The sequence below is a fragment of the Chanodichthys erythropterus genome, chromosome 2 (assembly GCF_024489055.1).
Source record: "Chanodichthys erythropterus isolate Z2021 chromosome 2, ASM2448905v1, whole genome shotgun sequence".
Taxonomy (NCBI): domain Eukaryota; kingdom Metazoa; phylum Chordata; class Actinopteri; order Cypriniformes; family Xenocyprididae; genus Chanodichthys; species Chanodichthys erythropterus.
The window spans coordinates 7,886,756-7,899,137 of NC_090222.1; the positions used below are offsets into that span (position 1 = coordinate 7,886,756).

Genomic DNA, 12,382 nt, shown 5'->3' on the forward strand with positions numbered 1-12,382 from the left:
TCTCAGAGACTCTAATTCACATCTAGATTTAGCATATAATTCATGAACCCATATGCTTGTGTTTTGGATGGACTCTGAGAGCTGAGCGCAATTCAGTGTCATCTCTCGGATACGACTCACCATCAGGCAATAAGCCACGATGTAATCATAATTTGTTTGGAATAAAAGTTGGTGTTTTACTGCCAGTAGTGGTCATTTGAGTTTGAAACTGCAGCGAATTGTATGTATGGGTACATTTTTGCCAAAAGTTTGTAACATTGAAATTAAGAAGATCTCTGAAAATCTCTGAAAGCTGTCTCAAATTTCTCTTTGATCTAAATTTAACCTCATTGCTGTCTAGGAGCAACAATTGAGCTGTGCTATCCAGGCGAGATACTTCTTTACTGCTTGTGTGCAGGATAAGATGATGAAAAAGGGGAAAAAAAAGAAATATAACTGAGCACTCCATCAAGTCTCTTGTGTAATGAAAGTGCTTCTTCTGAATCAAATGTTGGGTCCCTTTACTCCCCTCACAGTAATTACACACATCCAGAAAAAGACAAATGATGAAAAGTCTCAAGAAATTGTGTCAATTTTATTTTTTGACATCCACAGTTCCTTTGTTATTGTGTACAAGGTCTAAATGAGTTGCCTGGAGCTCTGTTTATATTAGTTTTCTGTATCTCAGCAAGAAAAATATTATTTTATTGTAAGTTTTAATAAACCCCTTTGGATGGAGAACATCTACAACAAAACATCTGTTTATTTCAAGTTAATCTAATCAAAATTAGCATCAAATGTTTGGCCCCACAATTAGAGCTCAATATGAGCTCAATGGTTACATAATATGCCATCTAAGCAAAAAGACAAAATTGACATTTTCACCTCAGAGCCTACCAAATCCTAGGCTCACACAATCGCCACAAACGGCTGCACGCCTCCCACAGCAGGGTGGCAGAAGCCCGTCAGGGGTGTGAAGTTAGTTTGCCTGCTGGGCTTTTCTCCTCATCAGTAACAGCAGGGTATGAAAACCTGGAGTGGAAAGTCCCTCCGAGCCCAGCCCAAAAAAATGGCCTGTAATCTGTGAGGTGTAAGGCCTGGCACTACAGCGAGGTTCATACGGGGCCTCCTTACACCGCCTGACCTCACTGTGTGCATGCGTGTGTGTTTACTGTGTGAGGGAAGCAGATCTGATGAGTTTATACACAGTTTACTCTGTGTTTGGGTTTCCAGGGAATTACAAGTCAGTAATGGCTTCTTATGAGGCCAGATTACTGTGTCGCATTTGGACCGAGTTTGGATTGGACTGATTTATGTTGGGCTTGATCTGAAAAAGATTATTCCTTATTTTCTTTGTGTTTTTGATTAAACAAGCAACATCTGTTTGAAATCTATGCATGTACAAGGTGACACTGAACAAGGGTCCTTAAAACAAGCACACACATCTGCTTTCCTTCCTGCTTTCAAGAATAACAGAGGAAATATGTACAGATAAGACATGAATTATGAACATAATACATGATAAACTGCCACATCCTGCAGAAGAAACACAGCCTCTCTTCAGTTTAATTTCAAACCCATCTCCCACTGCACTCAAAGAGCTTTTCTTGCTTTTTTGTTGTATTTTCTCTTCAGCCCATTTCATTTTTGTTCTGATGTTTATTGACCCATGACCGCAACACAAATACTGCGGTAGAGTGATGGAGGGATGAAGATGCGAGAGAACACAGGACAGAGACGGGAGGGAATTACTGATGGCATGAATCTGGAGAGTCTTGGGCTTCACCACAGGAGCTCAGCCTGCAATTTCATCCATGGCCAAACCAGAAGACGACCAACCCAGTCTGGTCCTGTGTAGCCAAAGGATCACAGCACCTACATCTGTCTCAAACCCGCTGTCTGTTCATGCTGACTGCAATCATCAGGACCAATCTGATCACTGAACTTGCCTAAATTTGCAAGGGTAGTAGCAGAAAATCTCTGCAAGATTGTCAGACTGTCAAACTTAGACTAAGCTTGTTTAGCTAGTTACTAGCTTAAATGACCAGTTGAAACCATTGTATTGCTGCTCAGTCCTTTTGGAAACAAGAGGGTGTGCTTACATGAAGATACTTTTGAGAAAGAACTCAAACTGCATTAGCCACTGCAGTTTCCAGTGTCAGCCTACTACTGTTGAATCATCTATTTTGGATAAAACCTACTAAATTGTTCATGAAAACACTACAGTTTAGTGGTGGATTCAGACTGGACCAGATACTCTGGCTAGCAAAATTACTTTCCTGCTGGTTTTAACATGGGTACACTGGTCAAGCTGGTCTAACAGCATTAAAGGGTTAGTTCACCCAAAAATGAAAATTCTGTAATTTATTACTTACCCTCATGCCGTTCCACACTCGTAAGACCTTCGTTCATCTTCAGAACACAAAGTAAGATATTTCAATCCGATGGCTCTGTGGCCTTCATAGGGAGCAATGACATTTCCTCTCTCAAGATCCATAAAAGTACTAAAAACATATTTAAATCAGTTCATGTGAGTACAGTGGTTCAATATTAATATTATAAAGTGATGAGAATATTTTTGGTGCGCCAAAAAACAACAAAATAACGAACTTATATAGTGATGGTTGATTTCAAAACACTGCTTCAGGAAGCTTCGGAGCACAATGAATCAGTGTATCGAATCTGCTGTTCGGAGCACCAAAGTCACGTGATTTCAGCCGTTGGCAGTTTGACACGTGATCTGAATCATGATTCAATACACTGATTCATTGTGCTCCAATGCTTCCTGAAGCATTGTTTTGAAATTGGCCATCACTAAATAAGTCGTTATTTTGGGGTTTTTTGGCGCACCAAAAATATTCTCGTCGCTTTATAATATTAATATTGAGCCACTTACATGAACTGATTTAAATATGTTTTTAGTACCTTTATGGACCTTGAGAGAGGAAATGTCATTGCTCCCTATGGAGGCCTCACGGAGCCATCGGATTTCAACCAAAATATCTTAATTTGTGTTTCCGAAGATAAACAAAGGTCTTACGGGTGTTGCATGACTCCGCATTGATACTGCTTGTGACAGCGGTTGCTGCTATTTAGGAGCTTCTTCCATCGCTCTTAGTTCTTCGCTTGTGTATTCGGGTTCAAATAAATATTGCTGAGCAAAAAAATGCAAGTCTTCGTCTGTGTCGAAATCCTTAGACATGTTTGCGAAGGTTGTTTTGTTTATAGACTGTAAACGAAGCTCGTGCACACCAGATAACACGTCAGCAGCGTCTTACGTCAGCAGCATCACTGCGGAGTCGTGAATGCAGATTGACAACAGACCCGGAAGAGAAGACAATGCTGAAAAAAGTCATAGTTTTTGTTATTTTTGGACCAAAATGTATTTTCGATGCTTCAACAAATTCTAACTAACCCACTGATGTCACATGGACTACTTTTTATTACCTTTCTGGACATGGACAGTATACCGTACATACATTTTCAATGGAGGGACAGAAAGCTCTCAGACTAAATCTAAAATATCTTAAACTGTGTTCTGAAGATGAACGGAGGTCTTACGGTTTGGAAAGACATGAGGGTGAGTCATTAATGACATAATTTTCATTTTTGGGTGAACTAACCCTTTAAACTAGTTCCATCTTGGAATTTAATCAGTCTGGTCTGTTTTTATTTTCAGTAGAGTTGAAATGGTTCTGTTGAAGAGTCACACCCTGTCATCACATGTACTACCTAAAAAAGATGGTGTCACAGACCACAATAAGCCACGTGAAGCATATCTTTCCCCGACACAACTGCAACACACTACAATCCTTCCTGATTGGATTGGGTTTGCTTACAGTGTTTCTCATATCTGCTTAATGACAGTTAATATTTTAGAACTGCTCCATGCTGGGCAGTGTTGCATTATCAGTCATATATATCCAGACAAATGTACCGCAGTGCCTTTGACCATCAGCAGCTCTCAACTGGACTGGAGCCAAACACCCCCCATCCCGCCGGCTCTAACCCAACATAAGCTGACCTCAACTGAACCGCTACTGCTGCTGAAACTGAAGCACAGCACTGAAACAGAGTTCATTAGTGCTTCTCACTCTTATCCTGCTCAGCTCAGGAACACAACCACCCTGCAGCATGAAAAAAACTGAATACACACAGCAAGTCGTCCTCTCCATGTCTGAGAGATCAGAAAGGTGTACGGTGTCTGATGTCTGAGACACGTCTGGGCCACAAAACTAAATGAAAGGAAGTTCCGTGCTTGTTTTCCAACCCATTACATAGAACACCCACTCAACTCTTGGGGAAAAAGGAGGTGTGACAGACAGGAAGGAGTTCTGCCAAATAGGGACAGCCAAGATGCCTGTATATGATGCCTGGCAGTGACCTGAACGAGGGCCATTTAGAAACCTGTCTCCACTTAATATGCATTAGTGTGCAGTGCTCATGAAAAATAGATTAGATATGTGAGACAAAGAGAGAGACCAGTAGAAGATGGTGGCATATGGACAGATAGAAGAAAGTAAGAATCAAAGAATGAAAGATATAAACAATAGGCAGGAAATGAAAGAAGCTAATGGCTGAATTGCAGGTTGGTCTTTAATTACAGTCCTCTGGTGGGACGCTTAGCAGACACCAGGAGGTTCTTCAGCTCTTTTCTGCAGCTCCTCTGGGAGAAAGCCCTGACAGGACATTCCACCACAGGAGGGGCTATATCTCACCAAACAGCTGATCAGCCCAGACCACAAAACCAATAATGGACACCAGAGAGGACGGCGTCCAGAGGGAGGAGCTCTGCTCATCACAATATCACACACTTTTTGCTTCATTAACACTACACGCTGTTATCTTTCAGGACCATTTTAATTGACCAGTTTAATCCTGAGGATTCCTGTATCCTCTCTTTATTAGGGGTGGGCGATATGCCGGTAGACACAAAAACAAACAAATAAAAAAAAAAACTGTAGAAATTTGTCAACCAGTAGAGATTTTCTGCTTATCATTTGAATGTGTTTTTAAGCCTTGAAGTTTAAAACCAAATGATTTTTAACCCTTCACACGCAATAAGCAGTGGAAGAGAAATTATTTCGGTATATTAACACACTGTCTGAGAGATGGTTTCTGAGCACACACACCTGAAACACTCACACACATACAGCCACTGCTTATAGAGTGCGTGAGTACTGAACTGATTATTTTTTGGACTTATTCAGCTTGAACACTCAAATTCACACACTTGTGTCAAAAAGCCATCTTTGCGAGTATCCTCGTAAACACAGTCATGTCTTAACCAGTGGTGGACATTATTTCTACTTCATTACTGTATAAGTACATTTTTTCAAGTATCTGAGTATTTTAATTTTGGGAATTTTTAATTTTTATTTTATTTTTTACTAAAATGCATGTTTGAGCTGTTTTAACTGAAAGCAACTTGCACTGACATATCTTTAAATATGTTGTAATGTTTCGTCTCAAGATGCACACCAGTAATGTTTTTTTCTTTTCTTTTTAACTTAGTAACTTTTTTTTTTTTTTTTTTTCCCTAAGGCATGTTTATAAAAGTTACTTGTCCTAATTGAACTAATGCCCAGTTCTGGCTTAATCTAAGCCCAGTCTGTGAAACAAGGCTTATGATCTGATTTTAACAGTACTTAAGTATTTTAGGCTCAAAGATGTAGTAGTCCTCAACACCTAAGAGACATGCTAGTGAAAAAAAACAAAAAACAGTTGATTTGTGAGGAGAGCAATCAGGTCTATTTTCTAAAATCAAAATAAAACTGAATACTTCAAAATTGCAGTAAATCAAGGTTGACACAACAGCCTCTTAAACACTCATGTCTCAGTTAAGCTCAAGTGCTCAAAAAGGTAATAAGTGAAACAATATCCTTTAAAAGGATTTTATTCTAATTTTAACAGATAAATACAATAATGTTACGTAAAATTAAATAGTCAGTTTACTTGCACTGGATGTGCTGGTTGAATGGCCATTCAATAGAAAAAGACTTTTAGACTCTTTCATCCAATTGCTGAGGATGGTAACCACCAAACTCCGAAACACAGTCAGCATGTACATTGGGGCTGGATACTTACTCTGGACTTGCACACAGCATGTTAACATCATGCCTCTTCACACGCACTTTTTGATCATTTATTAACTCTGTTAAATATAATCAATTGATCAAAAAAGAAAAATAATAAGACTTTGGATGAATATTTTTTGTTAGAAAATTCTATTCTATATTAGAAGAGTCTATAAGACATTAGAGGAATATCATACAAATTAAATGATTAGTTCACTTTAAAATTAAAATTACCCCATGATTTACTTACCCTCAAGCCATCCTTGGTGTATATGTCTTTCTTCTTTCAGACAAATACAGTCAGAGTTATATTAATAATCACCCTGATGCTCCCAAGCTTTATAATGACAGTGCACGGAAACCACCTGTTTGAACCTCAGTGCATCAATCTTTCATAATCTTTCTGAAGCAAAGCAATGTGTTTGTGTAAAAAATATATCCATATTTTACACTTTATAAAGTAAAATAACTGGCTTGCGGCTAAATGGCATTTCGGATTCTACTTCCAGCTAAAACGATCTCAGTACTACTGATATCTTTCTTACACAAAATGCATTGCTTTGCTTCAGAAGGCCTTTATTAACCCTCCAGAGCTGCGATGAGTATGTTTATGATGGATGGATGGATGGATGGATGGATGGATGGATGGATGGATGGATGGATGGATGGATGGATGGATGGATGGATGGATGGATGGATGGATGGATGGATGGATGGATGGATGGATGCACTTTTTTGAGCTTCAAACAGGTGGTTTCTGTGCACTGCTTGGGAACCTCAGGGTGATTATTAATATAACTCTGATTGTATTGGTCTGAAAGAAGAACGTCCTATACACCTAGGGTAAGTAAATCATGGGGTAATTTTCTTTTTAAAGTGAACTAATCCTTGAAGCTCTAGACTGTCTTTCTTGAGAAAAAAAAAAAAAAAAAAAATCAGATAAGATACTCAAACAGATGAATGTTTTGAAAGTCACAGTTATACTTTTCAGTGAAATCAACCTACAAATGATTGAAAGTGACTCCACTTATTAAGTAACTGGGATTCAAGAAAGTATTTTAATGAAAAAGGGACAGCTGTAAGAGCAAAAGACAGACTGGGAAGGTGTGGGCATGTTTTTTTTTAAAAAAATGTCATTAATGAAGCTGCAAATGTAGTAGGAGAAACAATCTTTTCACATAAAACTATTCAAACATATGCACAAGAGTATCGCAAACAGGTAAAAAAAACCTTTGAAAGGCACAGAGAGGATGCTGCTCTCTGTTTCTCTGTTGTTTCTGTGTCATTGAGCGATGCATGTAATTGGTTTTGATCGCTTTCATCACACCAAACTTCCTCCTGCTAGTTTCACTCATCTCTTGCAGTGAGTTCCTGATTTAAAACACAGCCCACTCATGATGACTGTTCACTCCAGGCTTTGTTTTTTGCCTTCACCCAAATAAACTAACAAATTGTTTTGTTTACATGCTGCTGTACTTTGTCACAGCAGTGCAAAAAGAATATAGACTATAAAACATCCTAAGCAAACATTGTTAGAGAAGGTTACAAGGTTACAAGAAAATACTAGTTCAGTTTTTTCTGCAAAAAATAAATAAATAAATGCTACTACTACTACTACTACTACTACTACTAATACTACTACTACTACTACTAATAATAATAATAATAATAATAATTTAATGTCACTTATTGTTTCTTTGTAATTGTTTCTGAAATTTAGCAATTTTTGAAAGTTTTTGTGTGTGTGTGTGTGTGTGTGTGTGTGTGTGTGTGTGTACATCACCGAACAACACTGTAAATAATTATTTCTTGAACATGCCCCCCGTCCTCCAATGGTCAGACAAACAGATAGATTGGCCCCAAACTCACACCACTGGCTGAGCTAATGTTGTCAATGTCAAGCATTTTAACATCAAAACAATGACACACTTCTCCTGTGCATAAGGTAGATGCGTGTCTGTTATGAAATATAAAGACGTTTCATTAGTCCATATTTAAAATAGCTTTAAAAACATACTAAACAAAGAGAGAGAGAGAGAGAGAGGGAGACAGAGAGAGATCCACAGCCTCCAGGCAGGGCATCTGCTGCTCATTTCAGAAACTCTATCAGATAATGAAACGTCTCATGTAAAGGCCAAGGGCTGGTGAAACAGACACCGGTGCCCATATCACTTCCACTGCAGAGCGGACGGGCTCCAGACACTGGCTCTGAATGGCCTATGTGGGAGCAGGGGGCCAATTCAGACTCATTGTTGAGACCAGGATGGGGCGGCTTCCAATCCGCTCCATTAAACCGGACACCGAGAACCAGAGCCTAGCACAACATCTGTCAGGCAAGTCCAGCCAAATCAGTTGTACTCCTGTTACAGCCATGACCAGGAAAAGCTCAAACTCACTGCTGTTGCCCTGATGCACAGATAGAGTTTCTTCCATCGTGCAAGCAGGAATTGAGATTTCACTTCATATGAAGCAATCATCATGTAATATCTCTATGTCGTTCTTCGCACTGGAACTCCTCATCCTCACTGAGAGTACAACAGCAAACCACAAAACTAGGCCCTTCCTGTTTTACTAGATTAATGATATTGGATTATGTTGAGATGATCTGCATCAGCTGATTACTGCATCTACTTGGCCGAATGACAAAAGTGTTATGTCTCAGTTAATAAAATCTACCAACAGTCAATGTATAACAAACAATTCATAATTATTGCAGTAATTTTTGAGTATATTGTGTGATAAATTTAATTTCATAATTTAATTCATTCATTAATTTCATGTCCATCTCGTTTGCTATATTCATAATAAGATCATAACTATCCTAGTGTGCTCAGTGTGCTAGTGTGCTCAGATGCTATTACAAAAAACTTACTTAGTCATGTGTGCACACTGTGAAACTGCAAGAGAGTGTATGAGCAGAGGGGGGAGAGAGATTGTACACGTAGGTAACGTAAACCAAATACTCATCTCCTCGACCACATCAGTACAAGTACAACCACAGACTCATCCTTCATGCTATCTGTTGACTCTGAAAAATCAGCCGTGTCGTTTCTGTCTTGATGAGTTTGTGTGAAACAGAATCATACCTACAGCACACAGTAGGAAAGAGAATGATTCTGCATTAAATGTGTGAAGGACAGACCAGAAATAGTCATTAAAGTCACCATGAAATTTCATTTTTTTTTGAATATTGCAATATTTATTATAAATGATTTATCTGTGCACTTCATTATTATTATTATTATTATTATTATTATTATTAGCTCATGTACTCCAGTAATCTTTAATCAAAAACATCCCTCCCTATTACAGCAACATCTCTTCTCTGATCTCTTCTCTACCCTACATTTTTTTATGGTCCCAGAAGCAGTTGGATATATGACACAATAAGGAAGAAAATATTAGTGCAACTTCCACTTCACACCAGCTTTAAATAGATGCAGTTTGACGGGTATAAGTTCTTAGTGCGCACTTGGTTTTATGGTTGACCAAAAGATTCAGTAAACAAACACTGAAGGAGCTGCGTATGTGTTCTGGAGTCGAGCAGCTGAAGCTACTCAGCTGAACTAGTCAAACTAGTCCTATATAGTGTCTCCAAAGGGTGATACTACTGCTCAAACTGTGGAAACAAGTGTCTAAAATGTGCTGTTATGTTTAAAGGGACTTTAAAATGAGCAGATGATTCACAGTCATACAATTGAGATGAAGATAAATGGCCTCTTTGATCTCAGCTAATTAAGATCTGGGCCTACAGGAGGGAGACGTCCATGTCCAATCTAAATGTCAAGCCGGACCCAGAGGAGCCTCTTTAACTTCATCAGATAGGGCTCAAGTGACCATTGCTGAGTATCTATGTACCTCTACTGTATGATCGCTCCACAATAACAGGGTGTCACATTCATAGACGCAGGCAAGCGGAATTAAACACCTCGTTCATTTTAATGAAGCACTCGGAGAGAATAAAGGTCATCTCTGTGCACCTTTGCTCCTGTTCTCTTACTATAGCTCTGTTTCTCCCCCTCCCTCCCAATGTCTTTTACTTATTGAAAAAGTGGCTTAATGGTCTATCAAATGAGGCATGTAGGAATCTCAGGGCTTCATTAGACCTAATCCAGTGTATGTGTAGACTCTGTGCAGCTCCACACAGGCCAGAGCTGCTCTCTGTAGACATAAACAGGAAACTGTAGAAGTTACCTTGACCATCTGATCTGAGCTCAGTTGGGCTGCTTCTTTGAACTAAAACAATGTAGACATACTGTACTCTAACCTTCAGAACATAAAGCTTCTTCAGTCCACATAAACCATTAATGGACAGTAAACTGTAAAATGGGTATTTATATGGGTAATTATAACAAATTATATTTTCTGGATTCCATTTTTTTTTCTCCCCATTTAAATTTTTCTGGATTTCCGTACCCTCACTTTTCTTGCGTACTGGCATTTCTCACATGTTGCCGCCTGTATTCTAACCATCCACACTGAAACATAAAATCAGCCTATTAATTAATTATATACATTGCGCATTCTGAGCTTTTATAAACACCCAGTTCCCCACTCCCACATCCCTTCAAGGCCTGAATTACATTGATCACACTAAACAGTTTTATGTTAAAGCAAATAATAAATAGCTTTTAAAATGAGGGTGGTTCAGCCCTGGTGTAAGTTGAGCTTTACTCTTATCATCATGAAATATCACTCATTCCATCCTATTTCAAGGTCCATTTATGATTCAGACACCAGATCTCAGAAAAATGAATTCTGTTCTCAGATGGGGACCATTACCTCAGTAAAGCCTCACGTGTCACATGCAAATGAAATATGAGTGCTGTTTGTGATTGAGTTAATTACTGACTGAGAGGCTTTATGAAGTTGAGCTCAATATGCCTCATCAGCATCCTGTAATCTGTGTTCAACCACGGGATCCGACCACCATCAGGCTTTGGCGTGTGATTCACATCATCATGAGAACTGTGACTCATGCGTGTAGGCAGGCTGTCTGAAAGCTTGTTTACAGCATTCCTCCCATCATTCACTGAGCCTCAGAGAGACGGCAAACGCTTTAAAGTTCAGGAGTGCAAACAGCTCTTTGCTTCTTCTCTGCGTAGGGGGTCATGCTTTGAAAACAAGCTACAGATTTCCTCAGATGGTGACAAGACACTAACAGAAAGAAGAAAGCAGATTGCCTTTTCAGACATGACACGGACACACAAAGCTGCCTGATATAAAGGCCCCGATATACTTACAACTAAGTTCTTTTTCATTCTTCGTTTAGGAGTAAAAGGAAATGCGTGACCAGCGATATACTGTAATCGAACATCTGATGCCGCCCACACTACTGAGAGCAACGGTTAGATGAATATGTAAATACTTGCTGTACACTTTCTTCTCAGTAATAAAATAAACACAAATGAGAAAACTGCAAGCAATTTTATAGAAAGCATAAGAAAAGCGTCTGATCATAACAACATTGGTATGTTAGCATAAGCTCTGCAAATTAGCACTCCAGTCACGTCACGTTTATTTATATAGCTCCTTATTCAAAAATTGCTTAAAAGCAAGCAGCTTTACAGTATCAAACATGAAAAACAGTGTCAGTGCCTAATTTCATCAGAAGCACAACTTTTTTTTGTACTATAAAGCGGCTATCCAGTGTGTTCATGTTTTCACCCGCGGAGCTCTTACCTCAACAAACTCTACAGATGAAATTAGTCAGAGAACAGTTCCATGCAAATGAAGGTGGCGCCTCGGTGCACACCTCCTATTACGTTATCGTCACAGACCATTGGTAGTACGAAAGTATTTTGCAGCTGGAGAGAACTTTTCCCGAAAGTTCACTTTGGCAAGCCGTTTCGAACTTCCAAAAAGAACACAAATGAACTTTGTTTTGGACTGATTTTGTTCGAAATTATGTCACATTAGTTCGTTATTCAAGTTTGTTTGAAGTATATCAGGGCCTTTAGTCTCAGGCATCTGTGGATTTGCTGATTACAGGGCCTCCATATCAAGAAAAAGTGAGAGCAGATACAGTGCACAGCATAAATGAATACACCTCCTCTGAACAAATACAAAAGATGTATTTTATTTATGATCACTAATACAATTCATGCAAAGATGGCAAAACTAAATGTATTAAACAAATACGTAGTAAAAACTGAGAAATATATATGTTAATAGCCATAAATAAGCAAATTAGCCAATTTTGTTTAAAATAAGGACTGCAGAAATGAGTACACCCTAGATTTAATTCAACAAATATATAATATTCTAGTACTTAGTATGCCCTCCATAATTTTGAATATACTACTCTGAAACTTTCATGGCACGGA

The 12,382-nt window shown here is 38.7% G+C and overlaps 1 protein-coding gene across 21 annotated transcripts in view; it reads right to left on the reverse strand.

The window, feature by feature from the left end:
• Positions 1-12,382, reverse strand: part of sox4b (SRY-box transcription factor 4b) — a 199,171-nt gene that overhangs the window by 122,280 nt on the left and 64,509 nt on the right. The window contains exon 3 of one of the 21 annotated variants that reach the window (XM_067400605.1): positions 8,929-9,142. The exons of the other annotated variants lie outside the window; for them this stretch is intronic. The gene's annotated coding sequence lies outside the window, so the exon portion shown is untranslated. The remainder of the gene's footprint in view (positions 1-8,928; positions 9,143-12,382) is intronic. 21 annotated transcript variants of the gene reach the window in all.